Below are 23,530 nucleotides of genomic sequence, written 5' to 3' on the forward strand. Positions count from 1 at the left end.
GTCTTTAGTATTTATAATTTATGTACTAATAGAGGTCTGGTTTTTCTTTATACAGCTATGGCCACTACCCTGTCCCTCCGATCATTATTAGATAATGACAAGCTCATGGTACCTAATTTCGATAGCTGGTATCAAAAATTAAAAATCATCCTTGAGCATGAGCGGATCCTTTATGTAGTAACGGATCCGGCACCTGAGGAGCCAGCCCCGAATGTTAGAGGGACGGTTCGAGACACTTATCAGAAGTGGCTCAACGATCGCATCACCGTTCGGTGCATTATGCTGGCGGCAATGAATGATGAGTTCAGCTGCAGGTTTGAGAATGCCCAGCTACAGGAGATGCTTCAAATATTGAACGACTCCTTTGGCATGCCTGACGATGTTGAAAGGCACAAAATTAGTTATGCCATTTTCAATGCTCGGATGAAGGATGGAGCCTCAGTCACTGATCATGTACTGTACATGATCGAAATGATTGAGCGCCTAAGTAAACTGGGCTTTCCCCTGCACGAGCAGCTCGGTAAGGATGCGATCCTTAATTCATTGCCCAAGTCCTTCCTCCCCTTCCTTACTCATTTTTGGATGACAAAGCCTGCAAAACTACCACGGCTTGTTGGGGTTGCTGCAAAACTTTGAGTAGGATCACCAGCTCCATAAGGAGTCAGTGAATGTAGTGGGAGGGTCTTCTTCTGGTCGTCGACCGTTTAAGAAAGGGAAGAAGAAGAACAAGAAGAATAAGAATAAGAAGGTGCAGCTGCATGCTGGGACATCTGCATAGGGTCAAACCAAGAAACGCAAGCCCGACCAGAGCCAGGCGGAGTGCTTCTTTTGCAAGAAGCAGGGGCACTGGAAGAGGAACTGTCCTCTATACATTGCCTCCCTGGACCCGAACAGACCGAAGAAGAAGCAAGGTACTTATATGATAACACCTTGCAACTTTTTCATTTGTGATACTACTGCCTGGGTATTGGATACCGGAAGCCCTTATCATATTTGCAATTCGATGCAGGATCTGCAGGTCAGTAGGAGATTTGATGAAGGCGATAGATTCCTGAACGTTGGAGATGGAAGCAAAGTTCCAATTCTAGCATTAGGAATCATGAACCTTGTAATCAATTCTCGAAATATAATTCTGAGTGAATGTCACTATTGTCCAAACTTTTTATTAAATATTATTTCTGTAGGCCTTTTGGCCATGAACGATTATCAATTTTTAATAAAAGAAAATATTTGCAATATCATTTTGAATGGTGTTACAATGTTTGTTGGATAACTTAATAATAGAATTTACTATCACAATCTGTTAATATGGTTCAAACCTCCGATAAATGCCCTAGAATAGATAATGTGTCAGAAGTCTACCTTTGGTACTGTAGGCTAGGTCATATCAATAAGAACAGGATAAACAGGATGGCTCAAGAAGGAATTCTTGATGTAGGTGATTGTGAATCACTTTCTCATGAAATCACTCCATGCATAATTTAAGCCATGCCTCACGCCTTTAGTGGATAAGGGATGAGTTGGTGTCCATTTGAATTCAAAATTTGATTTGAATTCAAATGTGCAATTACTCATCTTTATCCTTTCTTTTGAATAAGACGTTTGACGTTGTTATAAAAGGAGGAGAAGAGTGGGGCGTGCAAGATAAAGATTTTTGGAGAAAAATTTTGGAGCGTGAGAAGTCTTGTGCATGAGAAGAAAGTCCATATCCTTCCAAGAGAAAAAGAAAGAAAAGAAAGAAAAGTGGGTGCAAGGTTTCCGATGAGTTTCCTAGAGTTTTAGCCTGGGGTTCAGGAAGTGAGAAACTGAGCTACGAGTATCGTGAGCCCACAAAATCTCAGAGAGATCTTCAACATTCTCTCAAGCATGTCTGTTGATGATCCGAAGCATTCGAAAAATCGACAGACATCGATCGAAGGAGTTCGATCAGCATCGACCGTCAAAAGGGCTCTACAACGAGCTAGTACTCGTGAGGAGTCGATCAGATCGGAAGCTTCGTGTGGACGATCCGCAGAGGCCAGACACGCTGTGTGGCTGCATCGTGATGATCAGACTCTCCCGACGGTGATCAGATTACGGTGATCTACTACCCGCACAATGGTATTGTGTTCTGAACACATTACTATAAAGTTTTATTATTCAAATTCAAATTTCAAATTTAAATGCATGCATACTATATATCATATTTAGATCCTAGTGTAGGATAAATTTATGTTAATTAATTAGATTAATTAATATTTTTTTGCTGTAAAATCATAATTTTGAAAAAGTTTTAAAATTACCATTTTACCCCTGCACTGAATTTTCCAACACTGGTATCCAATACCCAGGCAGTAGAATCACAAACGAAAAAGTTACAAGGTATTATCATATAATTATCTTGCTTCTTCTTTGGTCTGTTTGGGTCCAGGGAGGCAATGTATAGAGGACAGTTCCTCTTCCAGTGCCCCTGCTTCTTGCAAAAGAAGCACTCCGCCTGGCTCTGGTTAGGCTTGTGCTTCTTGGTCTGACCCTATGCAGACGTCCCAGCATACGGCTGCACCTTCTTGTTCTTCTTCTTCTTGTTCTTCTTCCCTTTCTTAATGGGTCGACGATCAGAAGAAGACCCTCCCACAACATTCACCGACTCCTTATGGAGCTGGTGGTCCTTCTCAAAGTTCTGCAGCAACCCCAACAAGCCGTGGTAGTTCACTGCAGGCTTTATCATTCAAAAATGAGTAAGGAAGGAGAGGAAGGACTTGGACAATGAATTAAGGATCGCATCCTTATCGAGTTGCTCGTGCAGGGGAAAGCCCAGTTTACTTAGGCGCTCAATCATTTCGATCATGTACAGTACATGATCGGTGACTGAGGCCCCATCCCTCATCCGAGCATTGAAAATGGCATAACTAGTTTTGTGCCTTTCAACGTCGTCAGGCGTGCCAAAGGAGTAGTTCAATATTTGAAGCATCTCCTGTGGCTGGGCATTCTCAAACCTACGGCTGAACTCATCATTCATTACCGCCAGCATTATGCACCGAACGATGGTGCGGTCATTGAGCCACTTCTGGTAAGTGTCTCAGACCGTGCCTCTAGCATTCGGGGCTGGCTCCTCTGGTGCTGGATCCGTTACTACATAAAGGATCCATTCATGCTCAAGGATGATTTTTAATTTTTGATACCAGCTATCGAAATTAGGTCCCATGAGCTTGTCATTATCTAATAATGACTGGAGCGACAGGGTAATGGCCACAGCTGCATAAAGAAAAATCAGACCTCTATTAGTACATAAATTATTAATACTAAAGACTTGGACTTTAGTCTAAAGTTTCTCTCTATATTTTTACGAACTGGTAGCCTCAACCTCTAATTCGAGGAATTACTTTAATTTCTTAGTGAGTACTAGAATCCACACAGACTACACACGAGCCCAACTTTGGTTGGTCAACCCATATGCATCTATGGATAGGTTCATAACCAGTTGTTTCTCTAAACAACTTCTAGTAATTAATTTTGCCCCAGAACCTAATCAGTAGGCTTTGGCCTCCACTGAAAAGATCTGGTTAGGTCCAACCATTAACATGACTTTATTTGGTGAATCAGACCAATAAATGATCAGGCCCAACTTTGGCCGGCCAACCTGACCACCATTAGAAAGACTCAAACCAAATTATCATACTATGAATGATAATTCCATTAGTCAATAAGCACCAGGCCTTTGGACCTCCAATGATTATTAAACTAATAGACTCATTATCACTCACTTAATGGGAGGCTATGACTTAGTTATCACTATAACTTAATCATTTTACGGATCTAATAATTTTGATGATTTTATTAAGTGAAGGAAGAGAAGAAATTAACCAGCCAATTTTAATCCTCCCACTGACTTCACCAAGTCAGATTAAAAAAGGATTTAATTAAAGCTGGCATTAGGAGCACCTAAATTAGTCACACTGATTTACCTAATGACATGGGTGAGCCCTAATCACCAAGTGATCTAATCAAAATCTAACTCACCAGGTTGGCCAGGTAAGTGAGATCAGTGGTGGGGATATGCCATTAACTCGTCAGAGATCGAATCAATGCGAGTAGCTCCCACTTAAGAACCACTGGTCAAACTACCGAACTTACCTTAGACACCAACCAGTTCATTAGTTTTAATTTGATCAACTTAGTAAATAGGGTTCCACCATGTAGCCATGAATTAAGTCCATCTTGGTCTAGTTAAAGACATAGACCCATTCAACTACAATTATTGGAGTTGAGTCTAGAGTGTCCTTGACCTAATCTAATTCAACTTTTGATTAGATTTGACCAATTACTCTATTTTAGTCCATTTCTTTAAGCTAACCTTAGGTCTAACCCAATTATGGACCTAATCCATCTAACCCATTGACCCACAAGTTTATGCAATTGTCTTAGGTCTTAATTCACAATTCTAGACCAACTTGACAACACTTAATTTTTTTAATTAGTATTTTGGGCTGATGGGTCAGGGTTTGGCTTTTTGAAAATAATTTTCAAATTTAAAAAGTTTTATTTTCTGTTCATAAAACATGTTGACTCATTTCACAAATAAATCAGCACATTTCATAAATAGCAATCCTATTGCTAATTACATAACAGAAAATAACTCAATCAAAATAAATCATGAATATTTCTTTAGATCTAATCTAACACATTCATGATGAATTTTATAATTGAACCTTTACAATTAAGTCCTTTCGCTGCTTCATCTGCATGGGATATAATTGCAGCGGTACCTCTACCGCCATAGGAGACCCCATCGAATGGGAGGAGAGGGCCTTTAAACCCTATTTTTCTCCTATGACCGGACGGCCATGGCAACCAACCCAATTCGATTACTTGCTACTTGGATTATGTACATCTAAATATACCAATTTCAAAATTTAAATTTTAAATTTCAAATTTTAAATTTTAAAATTTTGAATTTCAAATTTCAAACAAATTTCAAATTTCAAATTTTTGAATTTCAGATTTTGAATTTTAAATTTTAAATTTTGAATTTCAAATTTTAAATTTCAACCAAATTTTGAATTTCAAATTTTTGAATTTTGAATTTTGAATTTTAAATTTCAAATTTCAAATTTCAAATTTTGAATTTCAAACTTTTGAATTTTTAATTTTGAATTTCAAATTTCAAAATTCAAAATTCAAATTTTGAATTTCAAATGTTTGAATTTTAAATTTTGAACAACTTTCAAAATTCTAATTTTAAATTTTGAATTTTAAATTTCAAATTTAAACTTTTAGATTATAACTTAATCTATGCATGCAAATTCATATATCATATCTTAGAACCTACTCTGATACCATTTGAAGCGAAATTCAGTGTGGGGGTAAAATGGTAATTTTAAAACTTTTTCAAAATTATGATTTTACAATGGAAAATATTAATTAATCTAATTAATTAACATATATTTATCCTACAATAGGATCTAAATATTATATACAGCATACATGCATTTAAATTTGAAATTTGAATTTGAACAGTAAACACTTTACTGTAATGTGTTCAAAACACAATACCTTTGTGTGGGTAGTAGATCACTGCAATCTGATCACCATCGGGAGAGTCTGATCATCGTGATACAGCCACACAGTATGTCTAGCCTCTGTGGATCATCCACACGAGGTTCCCGATCTGATCGGCTCCTTACGGGTGCTAGCTCATTGTAGAGCCCTTTCGACGGTCGATGCTGATCGAACTCCTTCGATCGATGTCTGTCAATTCTTTAGACACTCCAGATCATCAACAGACATGCTTGAGAGAATGTTGAAGATCATCTTAAAATTTGGTGAGCTCACAACACTCGTAGCTCACCTTCTCACTTCCCGAACCTCAGGTTGAAACCCTAGGGAACACTAAGAAAAACTCTGTGCCCTTTTTTCTTTCTTTTCTTTCTTTTTCTCTCGAAAGGTTTTGGACCTTCACCTCATGCAAAAAAGTTCCTCACACCCTAAACTTTCTTACTAAAAAATTTTACGCACGCCCCACCTTTCTCCTCTTTTTAAAACAATGTCGAACGTGTCTTATCCGCGTGAGAGGATATAGATAAGTGGTTGCACATTTGAATTCAAATCGAGTTTGAATTCAAATGCAAACCAACTCATCCTTATCCACTTATGGCATGAGAAGAGAAGGGCATGGACTCTTTGTGCAGTAAAGGTTTCACGAGAAACTTTTTCTCGTGTTAGTTATGTGGCGCACAAGATGGATAAGCCTGAAGGCACAAGAGATAAGTTATCCATTCAAATTCAAACATGCTTTGAATTTGAATGGTTAACTAATCAACTTTATCCATCCATATGGCACACAAAAGTGGGCATGCGGAGGTCTTTGCATGAGAAAAAATTCATGAGAAATTTCTTCTCGTGAATTCAAATGGGTGCAGTGGATGTGAGGTGGCGCAGGGAGTTTGAGTCAAGGTGGTTTCATTATTTAAACCAACCTAATTGAACCAAATAAGTTAGGCCCAATTAGACTAATTTAAATCCAACTTAATTAGGCTTAATTAGGCTCAATAAAATCCTAATCAAATCAAAAATTGACTAAGCCCAACCCCTGATCAAATCAGAGACCAAACCATCTCGACGATTAGGTCAACTCTTAACCTAATCGGGTCAAACCCAACTGAATCCAATTCAATTAGACTTGATCCAAAAATAATTACTCAATCAAATTGACTTAATTAGTGATCAAATCACTAATAAAACTTTTCATAAATATTGAGTCCAAATTCGATGGGCAATCGGGTATCAAAGTCAATCAACATGAAACCTTGATCGTAGAGTCCCAAACTAGTGGGACTCTTGACCCCGGTACCCAAAATGTATGGGACTTGTGATCAGAGAATCCTAATTCTCGATCACAGAGTCCCAGACATGTAGGACTCAGAGTCTACAAATATTAAGACTCTTCATCAGCCATCAGATCAGATAGGAACCTCTAATTTGTGTGACCCCGCAGGTTCGAACCTAAGCCGGTAGCACAGGAACCAATTCCTGTACTAATCGAAATGATCATCTAGCAATGGTACCCGACATCCAGATAGATCGAATAGTCGCAATCGCAACACTCAGAACCTACGTGAATATGGTTACTGTATAATTCATCCCTTTTGACCCCTGTGTTTAGGATGACTCAGGGTTAAACTGTCAACCCTGATTAGATCATCCGAGTCGTGCTCAATTCAATCAGTCCTGTGACTCCTCACTAGGACTACCCTGATCAAGGTTTTGCTAAATTGAAATACAATTGTACACAGCTCTTGAACTAGAGTGGTCAATCCCATCTTGACACACACACCGACAAGTCAAGTACTTGACTACACCCAGCAGCCTTCCGTCACTGAATTAGAAATTCAGGTAGTCTAGTGCCTAAGTGCAGTGAGTTACTTGTAAGTCACCGTGGCGGTCTCAGGTCGGAGGGACATTTATACCCATATCCCATCGGAGCAAATCTTGACAGCAGAGATAGCTCCAGAGTCGGTCACGTTCAGTGCAGATGTACCCTTACATCTCACCTGTATGCCATACCAGTGTCTCTACACTCCTTGGTTAAGAGGATAACCAATCTATATGGCACACAATGACCTATACTCGATAAACATTATTGTCCTTGGTAACAACGTATCATTTGGTTGCGAACAGGTTTAAGGACTAAATGACAAATCTTCCTTTATCGAGTCTAAATAGTCCTAAGGACTTCACCACAACACAAGAGTTCATTAGAAGATGAAATAATTTTGTGATGAAAAATACCAAAATAATTTTTATTTATTTATAATTTATGTACTAATACAACAAAGAGCACAACCGTCAACAAGCTGACAATTGGTTTTGGGACACTATTCCCAACAACTAATACAAGGATATGGATGCTCATTAGAGAATGAGTTCACTAAATAGACCTATGAGAGAATATCAGATGGAGTCTTATTTATATGTCAACTGATGATTCTCTAGTGGGAGTTGCATAAATGATCCTTTGACCTGAGATCGTCATAGTACCTTATGTACATGAATCTATATTTTGGTTCACTTCCTAACTTGGTTCTTTGATCCTTGTATGGGGTGTTTTGGATGTGGTGAAATATGCATGGAGGTTGTAAGTAATCAATAAGGGATCAATCACTCCTAATAAGGGAAGCGAATATCCTATGTGATCTCATAGGTCGGTGATTCTAGAAATCTTTGATCAAAGCAGGATGATAATTAGAAAAGAGTTTTTAATATATCATCAATTGAATCATCACCTTCTGATCAAGATACATAAAGATAAGTGATTGAGTTTGACATATTTTCATGCCTATAGCTCATCTGGAATGTTGTTTGACTGAAGGATTGAATTACACGGTAACTTACCACTAAAGGGTATTTTGATAATTTTTCATCAAAAATTTTAAATCTTTTGAATAGTTATGACATGTTGCTAGATGTCAACCTTGACTTGTGAACTTATCAAAATTAAAAGAGTTTAATTTTGAAATCAATTAGGAAGAGTCCTAGTTGATTGGGACTGTTCGGGTGATCTAATATGATCGGATTAGGAATACGTCAAAAGTCTTGGTCCACTGCTGGCTAGATTCGGAACTCAGTGGGTCACACACTTTGAGAGTTGGCCTTGATCTAATTTAATTAGAGTTTAATATAAATTCTTAGAGTTAATTTGATATGCTAGCACATTGTATTAACTCAAGTTCTAAAATTGGTTTAGATCAAAGTGTTTGAGCTAACCTAGACCAGTTGTCTTTGACCTAATGGGATTGAATCTATCTTGATTGGATTCTTATCCAACTTGAAACAATTTCAATTGAAGATGGACTCCTCTATGCCCACTCGATGCCACACCAAAACTTAATTACCACCCCACTCATTTTAGCATGTGAAGATGAAGAGTCCTTCTTCATGAAGACTCTTATCTTAATATGTTGCCTTAATTTTTCAACTTGATCTCTTATGATTTAATGCCAATTCAATGTGAGATTTTTATGGAACATAGAAGAGGGAGAGTCCTTCTATGTGAAGGCTCTCTTGCATCAAAAATTCTACATGATAAATTTATTCACCATGTGAGAAAGTGGAGCACCAAAGGTTGGCACCCCTTGGTCCCATGACACATCTATTGGTCCCTTATATATATGGGATGTCCCATATGGCCTAGCTACTAGGATTTTGGGTTGAAATCAGAGATAAATGGTGTGTAATTCAGTGGAAAAATTTTGAAAAAAAATTTAGAAAAAGGCAAGGAGAAATTGAGTGGCAAAAGTTGTAAGTAGGGTGGTGAGAGAATTAGCAAGTGTTGCTAGTATACCCTAGGGTTTGATTTTTCCATATGTTGGATCCAAAAATCAAATCCTAAGTTGTAAGACATCTGATGAGTGTCTTCTTGGCATGATCTTGGTGGCAAGTTTGGAGGTGACTAGGCTTTGGCATGATCATTCCTTGAGTTTGAAGCCGGTAGTGTTCTTGAGAAGATAAGGCTGTGGTGGCGCACAGGTTAGGAAGGACCTTGGCCAACTTTCATGAAGATCACCATTGGAGGACTTTTACTTTGGAGTCTTATGAAGATCACCAATGTGCCAAATTATTATTTTGATAAAAGTAAAAATTCTATCCCTTTTTGCATGCTTGTTTTGTTTTGATCGACTTCAGCAAGGTGATTCTAGGGTTTGGGTTTGGCTCAATAGTTTTAATAATTAAAGCTATTGACTTGTTTAGTTTTAAAATTTTTAAAAATTACTTTTTACTACATGATCAAAACCCAACTATGGTATCAGAGCCACCCTTATCTGATTTGATCAAATAAGTGCAAACTAGTAACATAGAATTGTTCTTATTCATATATTACCAAGAATATTGCTTTGATTTTTAGCATCAATCTTTAAAATCAAAAAAATATTTTTGACTTTATATCTACCATGGATTTAAATTTTAGTTATTAAAATTATAAATTTATGATAATTTGAAATTTATATTATCATGGTAGTGTGATGCGTAAATCAATACATAGTTAAGGGTGTTTTGCATGCCTAATATGATTAGGGGTTGCTTTATTATTATAATTTTGCTTGTCATATGTTATGACTTGAATTGCACTCTTATATGATTTTTGGCATAATTATATAATTGCTATTGTGATTTGTGATTACATATCGAATTGCATAATATGTAAAGTATATTTTATGTAGTCGTAGTTAGGATGTGCCGAGACCAGTTCAAAGATCTTCTTAAAAATTATATTAAGTAGTAATGTCAAGATTTATTTTCAAATCAAAAGTCAAATTTTTTTGACTAATTGGTGTCGAAAAAAGTATGAAATATGGTTTTCTAATTAGATCCGTATGCTGGCCTGACCAACTTTGTTGGTATCTAAAAAAGCTACGAGGGGCCTTCCACCTACTGACCTGATCAATTTGGTCTTGTTGAATTTTGAACTTAGATTGATTAATAATGTAGACATTACAAGGGCCTTCTTTCAAACTTGGTCGATAGAGTATGTCAAGATCTTAGTGAGCTTGTTGTGCTATCCACAAGACTTACTATAGAAATTGACATGATGTTGATCAAGTGCATTTTGATGCTTATGACATATTTTGAATAGTATTGCTCTATTGTGCTATCCACATGGACAGCATTGTTTATGTATGACCATATGGGATTGAAGGGTCAACTTATCTAGAACACTATAGTTTGTTGTGCTATCCACAAGGCTGTCTGTGATCCAGAGGCTAGAGAGAAAAATATTGAGAATTATAGAGATACAAGAGTTACCTACTCTTAAACTCATGAATACTTGTTGTGCTATCCACAAGATGTTTGTAAGGAATAGGGATCTCAACCCCACTAAGAAACATTAGTATATTTGTCGATTTTCATACTTGACGGCAATGAAGTTCGAGAAAATAGTGGGAGACATAAATAGATAAAAGTCTTAATTTAGTTGTGAATGTCATCATGAGTTATTCACTTATATTATATTCTTGTTATTGTAGATTAACTATACATATGGTATCCTCACTGTCAGTTAGAGGCATACTAGATGTAAACAAATTGATCGGACCTAACTATATGGACTGATTAAGAAACTTGAGAATTATTCTCACTCAGAAGAAAGTCTCCTACATTCTAGATACACCTGCACTAGATTCACTTGGGGAAGATGCTTTTGAGGAGGAAAGGGCCACATACAAGATGTGAAAAGAGGACAGTGTGACTGTCAAATGCATCATGCTTGCCTCTACGAGCAACGCACTTTAGAGGTAGCATGAGGACATGGATGTCCCCTTTATACTTCTTAAGCTTAAGGAGTTATATGGGTAACAAAGCCGAACTGCTCGATATGAGATATGAAAGCAGTTGTTCCATGCCCGCATGACTGAAGGCACCTCTATGCAAACGTATGTCCGAAAGATGATTGATTTGATCACTCATCTAAGATAGCTAAGCTTTGTCATGGATGGTGAACTGAGCCAGGATTTGATCCTAAAGTCTCTCCCTGACTCTTTTTCTCAGTTTGTTATAAATTACCATATGAACAAACTGAACATCAGCCTGCCAGAGCTGTTGAACATGTTGAAAACAGCAGAGAGCCATTTCAAGAGTGAAAAGGCTTCGGTACTTTCTATTGATAAGATCAACAAGAAGAAGGTGAAGAAGGGTTCTAAGAAAAAGATGAACCCTACGGCTGGCATTTTCAAGAAGAAGGTGAAGAAAGTCTCCGCCAAAGGTACTTGCTATCACTGTGGCAAAAAGAGCCACTGGAAGAGGAATTGCAAGGATTACCTTGCAACCGTGAAACTAACAAATGTTGCTAAAGATTTGTATATGATATAAATTAACTTATCATTAAATATTTTATTTTCAGATTCTTGGGTATTAGATACTGCCTGTGGTTCACACCTTTGCAAATCATTACAGGGTCTACAGAAAATAAAGAGTCTGAATTAATATTGTTGGTGCAAAAATCCGCATGCGCCGGAGAAGCTGGAGTTGTGGGGGTCGCGGTCACTGCCGGGACCTGCAAAAGAAGTCTAAATCAGAGGTGAGGTTGCTCCGGCAAGACCCTCCGACGCTCAAGTCAGTTCTCTACCTCAACAAGAATGGAGTGCTCGAACAAAAATTTTAGTAGAGTTTTGGGATAGAAAATAGAGCTTAGAGAACAACGTATCTTGGGTCCCCTTTTTATAGACTGGGGGAGCAGCGGGTTGATAGCGACTATTTATGATCGCCTCGTAGTGGGCCGTATGGGGTCAGAAGGAATTTATCATGAAGAGTAATGGGGTGGAGTCGTGGCTGTCACCATGGCTCGCCACGTGGAATCAGTAGCAGGGAGTGGAGCGGCATCCGTTGTCGTGACTCGTCAAGGAGTGGTGGAATCACACAGGATCTGTCGCAGGGAGTGGAGCAGAATCGTGGCCGTTACTGCGGCCTGCCAGGGAGTAATGGAGCCGCATAAAATCTACCACAGGGAGTGGAGCAGAGTCATGACCGTTACTGCGGCCTGCCAGGGGGTCCAGACTTGTCGGCTGAAGTTCGGTTGGAGTCTGTAGCTGGAGTCGGAGGCGAAGTCTGGCTCCCGTAGGAGCTCAGATGAGGTCTTCCTGCAGCCGACGTTGGGGGCGAAGTCCGGCTCCCGTAGGAGTCCAGACGGAGCTTGTCTGCAGTTGGAGTCGGAGACGGAGTCCGACTCCCGTAGGAGTCCAGACGGAGCTTACCAGCGGTTGAAGTCGGAGATGGAGTCTGGCTCCCGTAAAAGTCCGGATGGAGTCTTCTCTCGATCAGAGTCGAGGGCAAAGTCTGGCTCCCATAGGAGTTCGGATGGAGTTTGCCTGCAGCCGAAGTTGGAGGCAGAGTCTAGCTCCCGTAGGAGTCCAGACGGAGCTTCCCTACAGTTGAAGTCGGAGATGGAGTCCGGCTCCCATAGGAGTCCGGATGGAGCTTGCCTGCAGTTGAAGTTGGCGGCAGAGTTCGGCTCCCGTAGGAGTCCGGACGGAGCTTGCCTGCAGTTGAAGTTGGCGGTGGAGTCCGGCTCCCGTAGGAGTCTGGATGGAGCTTGCCTGCAGTTGAAGTCGGAGATGGAGTCCAGCTCTTGTAGGAGTCCGGACGGAGCTTGCCTGCAGTTGAAGTTGGCAGCAGAGTCCGGCTCTCATAGGAGTCCGGACGGAGCTTGCCTGCAGTTGAAGTCAGAGATGGAGTCCGGCTCCCGTAGGAGTCCAGACGGAGCTTGCCTGCAGTTGAAACAGGAGATGGAGTTCGGCTCTCGTAGGAGTCCGGACGGAGTCTTCTTTGCAGTTGAAGTCGGAGATGGGGTCCGGCTTCCGTAGGAGTCCGGATGGAGTCTTCTTTCGATCAGAGTCGAGGGCGAAGTCTGACTCCCGTAGGAGCCCGGACGGGGTTTGCCTGCAGTCGAAGTTGGCGGCGGAGTCCGGCTCCCGTAGGAGTCTAGACGGAGCTTGCCTGCAGTTGAAGCAGGAGATGGAGTCCGGCTCCCGTAGGAGTCCGGACGGAGCTTGCCTGCAGTTGAAGTTGGCGGCGGAGTCCGGCTCCCGTAGGAGTCCGGATGGAGCTTGCCTGCAGTTGAAGTCGGAGACGGAGTCCGGCTCCCGTAGGAGTCCGGACGGAGCTTGCCTGTAGTTGAAGTTGGCAGCGGAGTCCGGCTCCCGTAGGAGTCCAGATGGAGCTTGCCTGCAGTTGAAGTCGAAGACAGAGTCCGGCTCCCATAGGAGTCCGGACGGATCTTGCCTGCAGTTGAAGTAGGAGACGGAGTCCGGCTCCTGTAGGAGTCCGAACGGAGTCTTCTTTGCAGTTGAAGTCGGAGATGGGGTACGGCTCCCGTAGGAGTCCGGACGGAGTCTTCTTTTGGTAAGAGTTGAGGGCGAAGTCCAGCTCCCGTAGGAGTCCGGACGGGGTTTGCCTGCAACCAAAGTTGGCGGCGGAGTCCGGCTCCCGTAGGAGTCCGGACGGAGCTTGCCTGCAGTTGAAGCAAGAGACGGAGTCTGACTCCCGTAGGAGTCCGGATGGAGTCTTCTTTGCAGTAGAAGTCGGAGACGAGGTCCGGCTCTCGTAGGAGTCCAGACGGAGTCTTCTTTTGATTAGAGTCGAGGGTGAAGTCCGGCTCCTGTAGGAGTCCGGACGGGGTTTCCCTGCAGTCGAAGTTGGCGGCGGAGTCTGGCTCCCGTAGGAGTCCGGACGGAGCTTGCCTGCAGTTGAAGCAGGAGACAGAGTCCGGCTCCCATAGGAGTCCGAACGGAGCTTGCCTGTAGTTGAAGTTGGAGACGGAGTCTGGCTCCCGTAAGAGTCCGGACGGAGTCTTCTTTCGATCAGAGTCGAGGGCGAAGTCCGGCTCCCGTAGGAGTCTGGACGGGGTCTTCTTGTAGAATCCCCGAGGGGTCACTCCGGACACGAACTTCGGCTGGGGGAGGTTTTACACCCAACAAATGTGATTTCGAACTGTTCGATGCTAGTGGAGAGTCCATTCAGACCGAAGTTGTAGGAATCAAGATTTTGAAGTTGCCTTCAGGCAAAGTTTTAAAACTCAAGACCTGTTATTATATCCTTAATATTGTTAGAAATATTATTTCTGTACCATTGTTATTGGAATAAGATTTTGAAATAAAAGCAAAGAATAATGGTTGTTCTATATATTTTTCTAATGAATATTATGGAAGTGCTTTTGTTGATAATGCTCTTTTATTTCTTTCACTTAATGATAATGTATTTCATATTGATAATATGAAGAAAAGAAAAAGAGAGGATGTGAATGTCACATACCTCTGGCACTGCTGACTTGGCCATATAAATGAGTCAAGAATTAAAAAGTTATACAAAGATAAATTCTTTGATCCTTATGATTATGAATCATATGAAACTTATGAATCTTATCTCATGAGAAAAAGGACCAAGACTCCATTTACGGGATATGAAAAAAGGGCAAGTGACATATTGGACCTTGTACATACTGATATTTGTGGTCCAATGTCGACTCAAGCCAAAGGTGGATACTCTTACTTCATCATGTTTACTGATGATAGATCTAGATTTAGATATGTGTATTTAATGAAATACAAATCCAAAATCTTTGACAAATTTAAAGAGTATCAAAGAATAGTTGAGATACAAACTGGTAAAAATATTAAAGATCTTCAATCTGATCGAGGAGAAAAATACTTGTCTAGTGAGTTTCTCGATTATTTAAAATAAAATAGAATACTCTCTATTGGTGCAGAATTCCACCGACACCAGAGAAGCTGGAGTCGAGAGGATCACGTCTGTCGCTGGGACCTACAAGAAAAGTCTAAACTGAAGGTGGGGATGTTCCGGCAAGATCCTCTGATGCTCAAGTCAGTACTCTACCTCAACAGAAATGGAGCACTTGAATAAAAATTTTAGCAGAGTTTCGAGATAGAGTTTAGAGCTTAAAGAAGAACGTATCTAGGGGTCCCTTTTTATAAACAGAGAGCGTAACTGATTGACAGTGACGTCTGTAACCGCTTGATAGTGGGCCGTTCGGGGCCATGCAGAGTTTGTTACAAAGAGTAGTGGCATTAGGGGGCCGTTCAGGGCCACGTGGAGTTTGTTATGGAGAGTGGAGTGGTGTCCATTGTCGTGACTTGCCAGAGAGTGGTGGAGCCATGCAGAATCTATTACAGAGAGTGGAGCAGGATAGTGGCCATTGTCATGACTTGCCAGAGAGTTCGGGCCTAACGGCTGAAGCTCGGTTGGGATGTCTGATGGAGTGGAATGGCTCTATCTCAGCCATCCGGAAGAAGCTCGGATGTTTTCGAGGTTACTGATGAGTCTACTATTGTCGGATGCCTTGGGCACTGATGCTACAGGTAGGAGTCATCTACTGTAGAAGCTCGGATGGGGACTTTCCATTGGTGAAGTTCGGTAGAAATCCGATTGCCAGAGAAGTCTATCTGAGATTTGCTTGATGCGGAAGCTCGTCTGAAGATTGTCCGTCGGAGAGGTTTGGTTGCACGAGGAATCCAGCAGAAGGTCGGCTGATAGCGTAATTCGGAAGGCATTGTGGAAGTTTGTCTACTGGAGGAGACCGGATGGATCTGTGGAAGGTCAGCTGGCACTGTCGAAGGTTGATGGCCGGAGAGGTACGGAAGACACCAGAGACAGTCGGTCACTGTAGAAATCCGATTGCTGGAGCACGTCTGTTGTAGAAGTTCGCCCAGAATCTAACCGTTGTAGAAGTTCGGACGGAGTTCGGTTCCTGTAGGAGTCCGGAAGGAGGCCGCTTACCGTAGAAGCCCGAATGGAGATCGATTGTCATAGAAGTTTGGAGCAGATCGCTTACTGTAGAAGTCTGGATGGAGATCGGTTGTCATAGAAGTTCGGAGCAGACCGCTTATTGTAGAAGTCCCGCATTGGAGAAGCTTGGTTCTTGACGAAGTCCGGAAGAGGTTCGGAGTAGAGATCCTACTGGTGGAGCCTATTCGTTGTAGAAGCTCGTTTGTGATCCATCCACTATAGAAGTTCGTACGGAGCCCGACCCTTGTAGGAGCTCAAATGAAATCTACCTATAATAGAAGTTCGAGGTAGAGATCCAGCTTTTGTAGGAATTCATCTGGAATCCATCTGTTGTAAAAGTTCAGATGGAGCCTGACCCTTGGATAAAATTCAGAAGGCGGTCGACCGTCGTAGAAACTTGGATGGAGTCTGGTTACTGTAGAAGTCTGAAAGAAGTTCGGAGTAAAGTCATTCGTGGTCGGAAGAAGTCTGAAAGAGATTCAGAGAATAGTCGATCACTGTAGAAAATCAGCTGATAGTGAAGCCCAGAGAGCATTTGGAGCAGTTCGGTAGATGAATGAGGGAGCTCATTATCGGAGAAGTCCGGATGGTATTATGGAAGCTCGGACGGTCGAGGGAGTTCAGAAAGATGTCATATAAAGTCGGAAGCCGGAAGAGCCCTGGAAGGGTCGGCCTTTTATAAACTTCGGCTGGGGGTATTTTATACCCAACACCAGTCCTCCTACTTTCGAGTTCGGGGTCCGAATGAAGTACAAAAAAATTTTCACAGTCGAAGTTGCCTTCCTTAATTTTCGTACTCGATTGTTTCCAGATATTTTGGTGTTTGGCGTACTGGTGCTGGAGCCTTTTCAAATCGAGGTGATCCGAAAAGATTTTTTCGAGATTTCCACTGGAGCATTGCTCAAGGTACGGTGCGATAATGGTTCTGTCAGCCGTCGACCACTTTCAGCCGCCTGCCACGATGAGTGGGACACGCGGCGGTTGTAGATCGGCCAGAGGAGATCCACGATCATTATTTCGCCGGACCTCATCGCCTATTTAAATTTTCCTCCCTCCTTTAGGGGTTTCACTTTGCCTGGAAGTTTCTTCGGTCCCTCCTTCTTCTTGAGAGTTCCATCCTTTCTCAGCATCCTCTTCGACCTTAGGCGTTCTTCGAGTCATCCCCATCTCTGCATCTCTGCATCCTTCGGACCAGCCTAGGTTAGTTCCAGAACTCCCCTCTTTGTTTTTTCTCTTGCTGTTCTTCTTCTATTTTTCTTCTGTTATATTCTACCTGTTCAGTTTTTCACGAACATCCCATTTCTTAGTTTTCTCAATTTTTCTAGAGTTTTTAGGGTTTTTGCTCGATTCAAAATGTCCTCCAGCACTTCCTCCTCTAGTAGTTCTAGGAGTTCGTCTGTCCCAGCTCTCCAAAATCTTAGTTCTGTAGATGAACCTCGTCCGATCTTTGTACCAGACACCATCCCCAGCTCTCTGACTTCGAAGAAACTCTCACTGATTAGGATTCAGTACGGGGTTCCTCCGGAGTACGAGCTGGAGCTTCCCGAGCCGATTGGCTGGGCTAGCACTCCTCCCCCCAGCTGCTTCTGTTTATACCAAGAAGCTTTCCGCACCGGGCTTCAACTTCCACTTCTACCTTTTGTTATTGCTCTCTTCTGCTTCTTAAATATTTCTTTAGTTTCTGTAGCACCGAACTCCTTTAGGTTTCTGATAGGATTTCTTTACCTCTGTAGTTTAGTTGAGGTTCGACCGACTCTTTCTTTGTTTAGAAATTCATATACCTTCAAGCGTCATCCCTCAACAAAGGACTGGTGGTACTTCTCCTCTCAGTTCGATAGGAAGGGGTTGCTGAAAGGTGCCCCCTCTTCTATTCACAACTAGAAGGAGAGGTTCTCCTACGTCCGATGCCTGTCCTTGGAGCTGGGGTTGCCCCCCTGGGGCTCCCTGAGGGATTCCGTCCGCTGGGCTTCCAGCTTAGGATAAGATGACCTTGAGGCCTCCAATAAAGTCGAGGCTTATCCAGCCCCTCTTCTTTCCAACCTCCTGAAGGAACAACTCTTGTTTAACATCAGCCTAAGCCCTCTCAATCCTGTCGATATATATATATATATATATATATATATATTTATTTATTTTTTTGCTTCCCCTTTCTTCTTGTTCCTTCGTTAAGCTGTGTCGATCCTCATTTACTGTAGATATGGATGCTGATGCAGCTTGAATGCTAGTCTAGGGTCTCAAAACCCACTAAAGGAAAGGTGCAGCATCCTCGGGGGCGACGAAGAGGGCAAGGGCAGAAGAGACTAGCTCGGTTGTGCCTGCCCAGGCGGCCATTGCCGTCGACTCTCCCTCCGACGTCAAGCTCGCAGTCCCCCGGGCTTCTTTAAGGAGCCCCCCGACCGAGGTTCCTGCTCCAGAGGCTCGGTCCGAGGAGGCACTGGGGGTCAAACAGAGAAGGAGAAAGAAGACATTGGCCCGCAAGAGCCGCAGCAGCAGGGCTGCCATCGAGGAGGCCGATAGCTCCGAAGAAGATCCGAGGGAAAATCTCTTCAATAATAGGGATATAATAAAGAGATTGGTCGACGGGTGCATCCTTCCCGAGGTCGTCCACAGGACCGTTCACGCTGATTCTGAGCAACGGGTTTGGGACTCTCTAGGGTCCTTTCTCGAGGTAGGTCAATTTACTCCTTTCTTCTTCTCGCCTCTTTGCTTAGCTTATTCCTCAGCTTTTATATTGACTCCCTGGCTTCTCTGGTAGATTGGACACCAGCTCATCGCCAACATCGAGGGATGAACAATGCTAGGAAGGAGGCTGCCCAGGCAGAGGAAGGTCGCTTGGCCGAGGCCGCCCGCCTCAAGGAGAAGATCGTCGAAGTCGCGAGTCTCCAAGAGGTGCTACAGAAGGAGGAGCAGACCTCGACAGACTTGAGGGCCACCTTGGAGGAGGAAAGAAAGAAAGCAGAGGTCGAGGTCTCCGAGTTGAAGGCACAGATCCCGACCCTGGTTTTGGAGGCAATGGTTTGGGTAGTGGAGGAGTTCAAAACCTCTTCTGAGATGAGGGATCTGAAGGTCGAGTTCGGCCAGGCCATCCTCATCAAAGGCTTTGAGCTCTGCCAAGAGAAGGTGATCGAAAAATTTCCCGAGCTGGACCTCGACTTTCTGGATGAGGTGTCTAATGATGAAGCTGGGCCTTTTGAAGCTACTGTCGGTCTTCCTCCAGTCGAGACTTTCTCGACTGTCGCGGCTGCCGCGGTCGATCTTTCAGGGGTGCCGAGCTCCCCCACTTCTGCCCCAGAGGTGCAAAACCTCTAAATTTGTATTCTCCCTTTTTTTTTTGCAACTTTTCCTCATTCTCTTGTACTTAAGAACTACTTAATCAATGAAATCAGGTTTTTCTTTATAGAGGGCTCCTCTTTTTTTTACTCTGCATTCTTTTCCTTCTCTTTTATTTTCTGGCACTGATTTATGTTGTGGTGCTCTTGTCTTCCAACGATAGTGTCCTGTCGAAGCTCTTCCCTTACCATGAGAGATTCCTCTGAAGTCGATGGTTTGGGACCTCAGAAGGGAAGTTCATCTCCTGACAAAGAAATCCAAGAAGCTGGATGACGAACTTCACCGACTGAGGAAGTGTCATTCGGAAGTCACTGCGGAGGCTGCTCACTTTCGGGACCTCCACAAAAAGGGCTTCATGGACTACACCCGGAGGAAGGCTGACTTCGTGAAGGAACTTGAGGAACTCCAAAAATGTGCCAGTGACCAATCTTGGACTCAAGCTTCCAAGATCAGCTCCCTTGAGGTTGAGCTGGCAGCTGCATGGGAGAAGATAGGCCAGTTAGAAGGGAGCTCGTCCTGGCTCACAACTCAGGCCGACCGTGATCGAGACTGGTCAAAGAAAGTCTCTGACCTTCAGAAGTAGTTGCAGGATGCCGAGGCAAACTACAATGCCTATCGAGTCGGCTGGTGCAGGCAAGTAGACGACTGCCAAAGGAAGCTCAAGATGGTGACCGACGAAGTTGCCCACCTTCAGAGGCAGTTGTCTGAGAGAGTCCAGGCCGTCTCTGCACAAGGCTCCGATGAGCTCCGCTCCTTAAGGGGGACCATGGAAAAACTGTCCATGGCCCTTGAGCAAGAGAAGGCTGAACTGCAGTGGCTGAAGATTCAGCTAGCCTACGAGCAGCAGGCGGTCAAGGATGCCGAGGCGGAGTCTGAAGTTTTGAGGAAGAGGCTTCAGGAGTCGGAGGGTGAGAGTCGGTGGTTTCACTAAATGTATTGGGAGATGCTGTTAAGAAAGAAAGAACTGGAAGAAGAAGTCAAAAACTTAAGGCAATCCTTGATGATGGCTGGAACCGAGAGTTCGAAGTCTGAAGAAGCCGAGCTTCCTTAGAGCTTCTTTACCTTTTACCCTATGTATTCTTTCCTTTTCTTGTCGTTTTTCTTTTTTGGCCTTCAAAGGCCTTGTAATGTACACTTCACTAATGAAATGAAAAGAAAATTTTCTATTACCTTGTCCATTCTTGCATTAAGTTGTCATTTACCGAACATCTTTTGTCTTTTGGCTTGTTCAAGGTCGACATCGTTTGAAGGTTTCTGATCGTTGCCGTGTTGATTTGCCCCTTTTGTTCATGATTGAAGGTCTTTTCGAGGCCACTCGAGTTTGATGCTTCCTCTCGGTGCTCGAGCTTGGGAGCCCAAACTTCTCATTACCTCGAGGAAGTCAATTTTCTCCCGCTAGTTTTGGATTCCCTCTTGGAGACTGAGGGTTTTTGGTAAGAGCCTCCTTCCTCGTTGAGATGAGATTCCCTGTGTCTTTGATGTAGTTCATTTTTCCCTTATCACTGGCATGGCTAATCGCTTCCCTTTTTCTCTTCCCCCTCTTTTTTTTTTGTGTTCGAGTGAGGGTTTTCCCTTTGCTCTGAACGAGGTTGTAGGAGTATAGAAGAGCCGTTGAGGAGGCTTTCCTCCTTATCCGATCTTGAACAACCGGATCTTCATTTATGTCAGGACGAGGTTCTCCTCCTATTCCCTACGCAGTCGATTTCAGCTCATGTTAGGATGAGGTTCTCCTCCTGTTCCTAACAGGGCTATGGGGGCACGTAAGAGCCATTGCAAGGGCCTCTCCCCCCATCCGGTCTCTAAATAATCGGGCTTTCGACTTTGCTCATGTTAGGATGAGGTTCTCCTCCTGTTCCTAACATGGCTGTGGGGGCACATAAGGGCCGTTGCAAGGGCCTCTCCCCTATCTAGTCATTAAATAACCAGGCCTTCCACTTTGCTCATGTTAGGATGAGGTTCTCCTCCTGTTTCTAACATGGCTGTGGGGGCACATAAGGGCCGTTGTAAGGGTCTCTCCCCCCATCTGGTCTTTAAATAATCGGGCCTTCGACTTTGCTCATATTAGGATGAGGTTTTCCTCCTGTTCCTAACATGACTGTGGGGGCACATAAGGGCCATTGTAAGTGCCTCTCCCCCCATCCGATCTTTAAATAACTGAGCCTTCGACTTTGCTCATGTTAGGATGAGGTTCTCCTCCTATTCCTAACATGGCTGTGGGGGCACATAAGGGCCGTTGCAAGGGCCTCTCCCCCCATCCGATCTTTAAATAATCGGACCTTCGACATTGCTCATATTAGGATGAGGTTCTCCTCCTATTCCTAACACGCTTAGTTTCGATTGTCGGAAGGAGCTACTCCCTGTCGTTACGAGCTCATGCCAAAAGAAAAGATATGCAAATATGAAGGAAACTTTTATTTAGGATAAAGTTATTGGTAATACATTCGTAGATTGTTTGAATCCCATAGTCATGGAAGGTCTGCTCCCTGTTGGGATCCTCTAGAGATGGAGTTGATGATCCCAATTGGAGGCCAATCTTCAGGCTGCTCCTCCCTCCTTGGTGGCTCCGGTTGTGGCAAGGCCCTCAGCCGATCTTACCTACCTTCAAGCCAGCATCGAATGAATCTGTCGAGCTGACCTCATCTGATGAGCTCCTCAATCTCATCTCGGAGCTGAATGTACTCCTCTGTGTCATGGCCGTGGTCACGATGATAGAGGCAGAACTTGTTAGGGTTGTGCTTCTCGAGGTGTGTGCGCATACTTTTCGGCCTCGGCAGCTGCTCCCTGACCTCCATCAGCACTTGGGTTTTCGATGCATTGAGTGGGACGTAGCTGTGGAATCTTTCTAGGGGAGAGCTCCGTCGAACTCTGCAGTCTGGGCTTCTCTGCCTACGAGCCCAGGGAGGAGTCTAGACATGCTTGTGTCTAGAGGGAGTTCGAGAACGTGGCCGAGCTTCACTCGGCCCTTTTTCAACTGCGAGCTTACTGGAGTCGCCCGCCTGCCGCTCCTTCGCGGTCTCCTCATCTTTTAGCTTAAAGGCTTCCTCTGCTTGGGCATATCCTTCAGCCTGAGCCAGCAGATCAGCGAAGTCCCTGGGATACTTCTTTTTCAAGGAGAACAGAAGATCGTTCTTTTGAAGACCGCTCTTCAGGGCGGCCATTGCAACCGATTGGTCCAAGTTTCGGACCTCCAACACGACGGTGTTAAAATGGTTGACGTAAATTTAGATGGATTCTCCCTCCTTTTGCTTGATGTTGATGAGAGACTCCGAACCTCTCCGGGGATGCCGGTTGCTGACGAAATGAGCAACGAACTGGTGGCTCATCTGGTCAAAGGAGAAGATAGTACCCGACTTCAGTGTCGAGTATCAATTTCTTGTTGCTCCCTTCAAGGTAGATGGGAAAGCCCGGCACAGGATGGCATCTGGTGCGCCATGGAGCAGCATCATTGTTCGGAAGGCTTCCAAGTGGTCAATCAGATCTGAGGTCCCATCGTAGCTCTCGAATTGGAAAAGCTTGAAGTTCGGCAGGATTAGTTTCTGCATGATCATTTGAGAGAAAGGAGGGTCAGTGCAGATCTTCACCATAAGCAGTGGGAGCATGGCAGAGCTCTTCGATCCTCTGGTTTATCTCTCAGAATCTTTGATCCAGGAGGTCCTCTCGACTGCGAGTCTCGAGGGTCTTCTAGTGGAACGGAGGTAGGGACTCTTCGGGGGTGGAATCATGATCGAATGGAGGACTCTCTGCCTTCTGCTTCCCCTTTTCGGGGAAGACAGGGTGACTGGCCCAAGTGGTCCACCCGATCGTCGGATTCTGAAACTCCGGCGATGCTCTTTCCAGTCGCACTGATGCCTGTGGCTGCTGCGACTGCTACTGCATGGCCTGCACTGCTTCGGTGAGGCCCCTGACCTGCTAAACTAGCAAGTTGAACTAC

Source organism: Elaeis guineensis, chromosome 1, assembly GCF_000442705.2.
Source record: "Elaeis guineensis isolate ETL-2024a chromosome 1, EG11, whole genome shotgun sequence".
NCBI lineage: Eukaryota > Viridiplantae > Streptophyta > Magnoliopsida > Arecales > Arecaceae > Elaeis > Elaeis guineensis.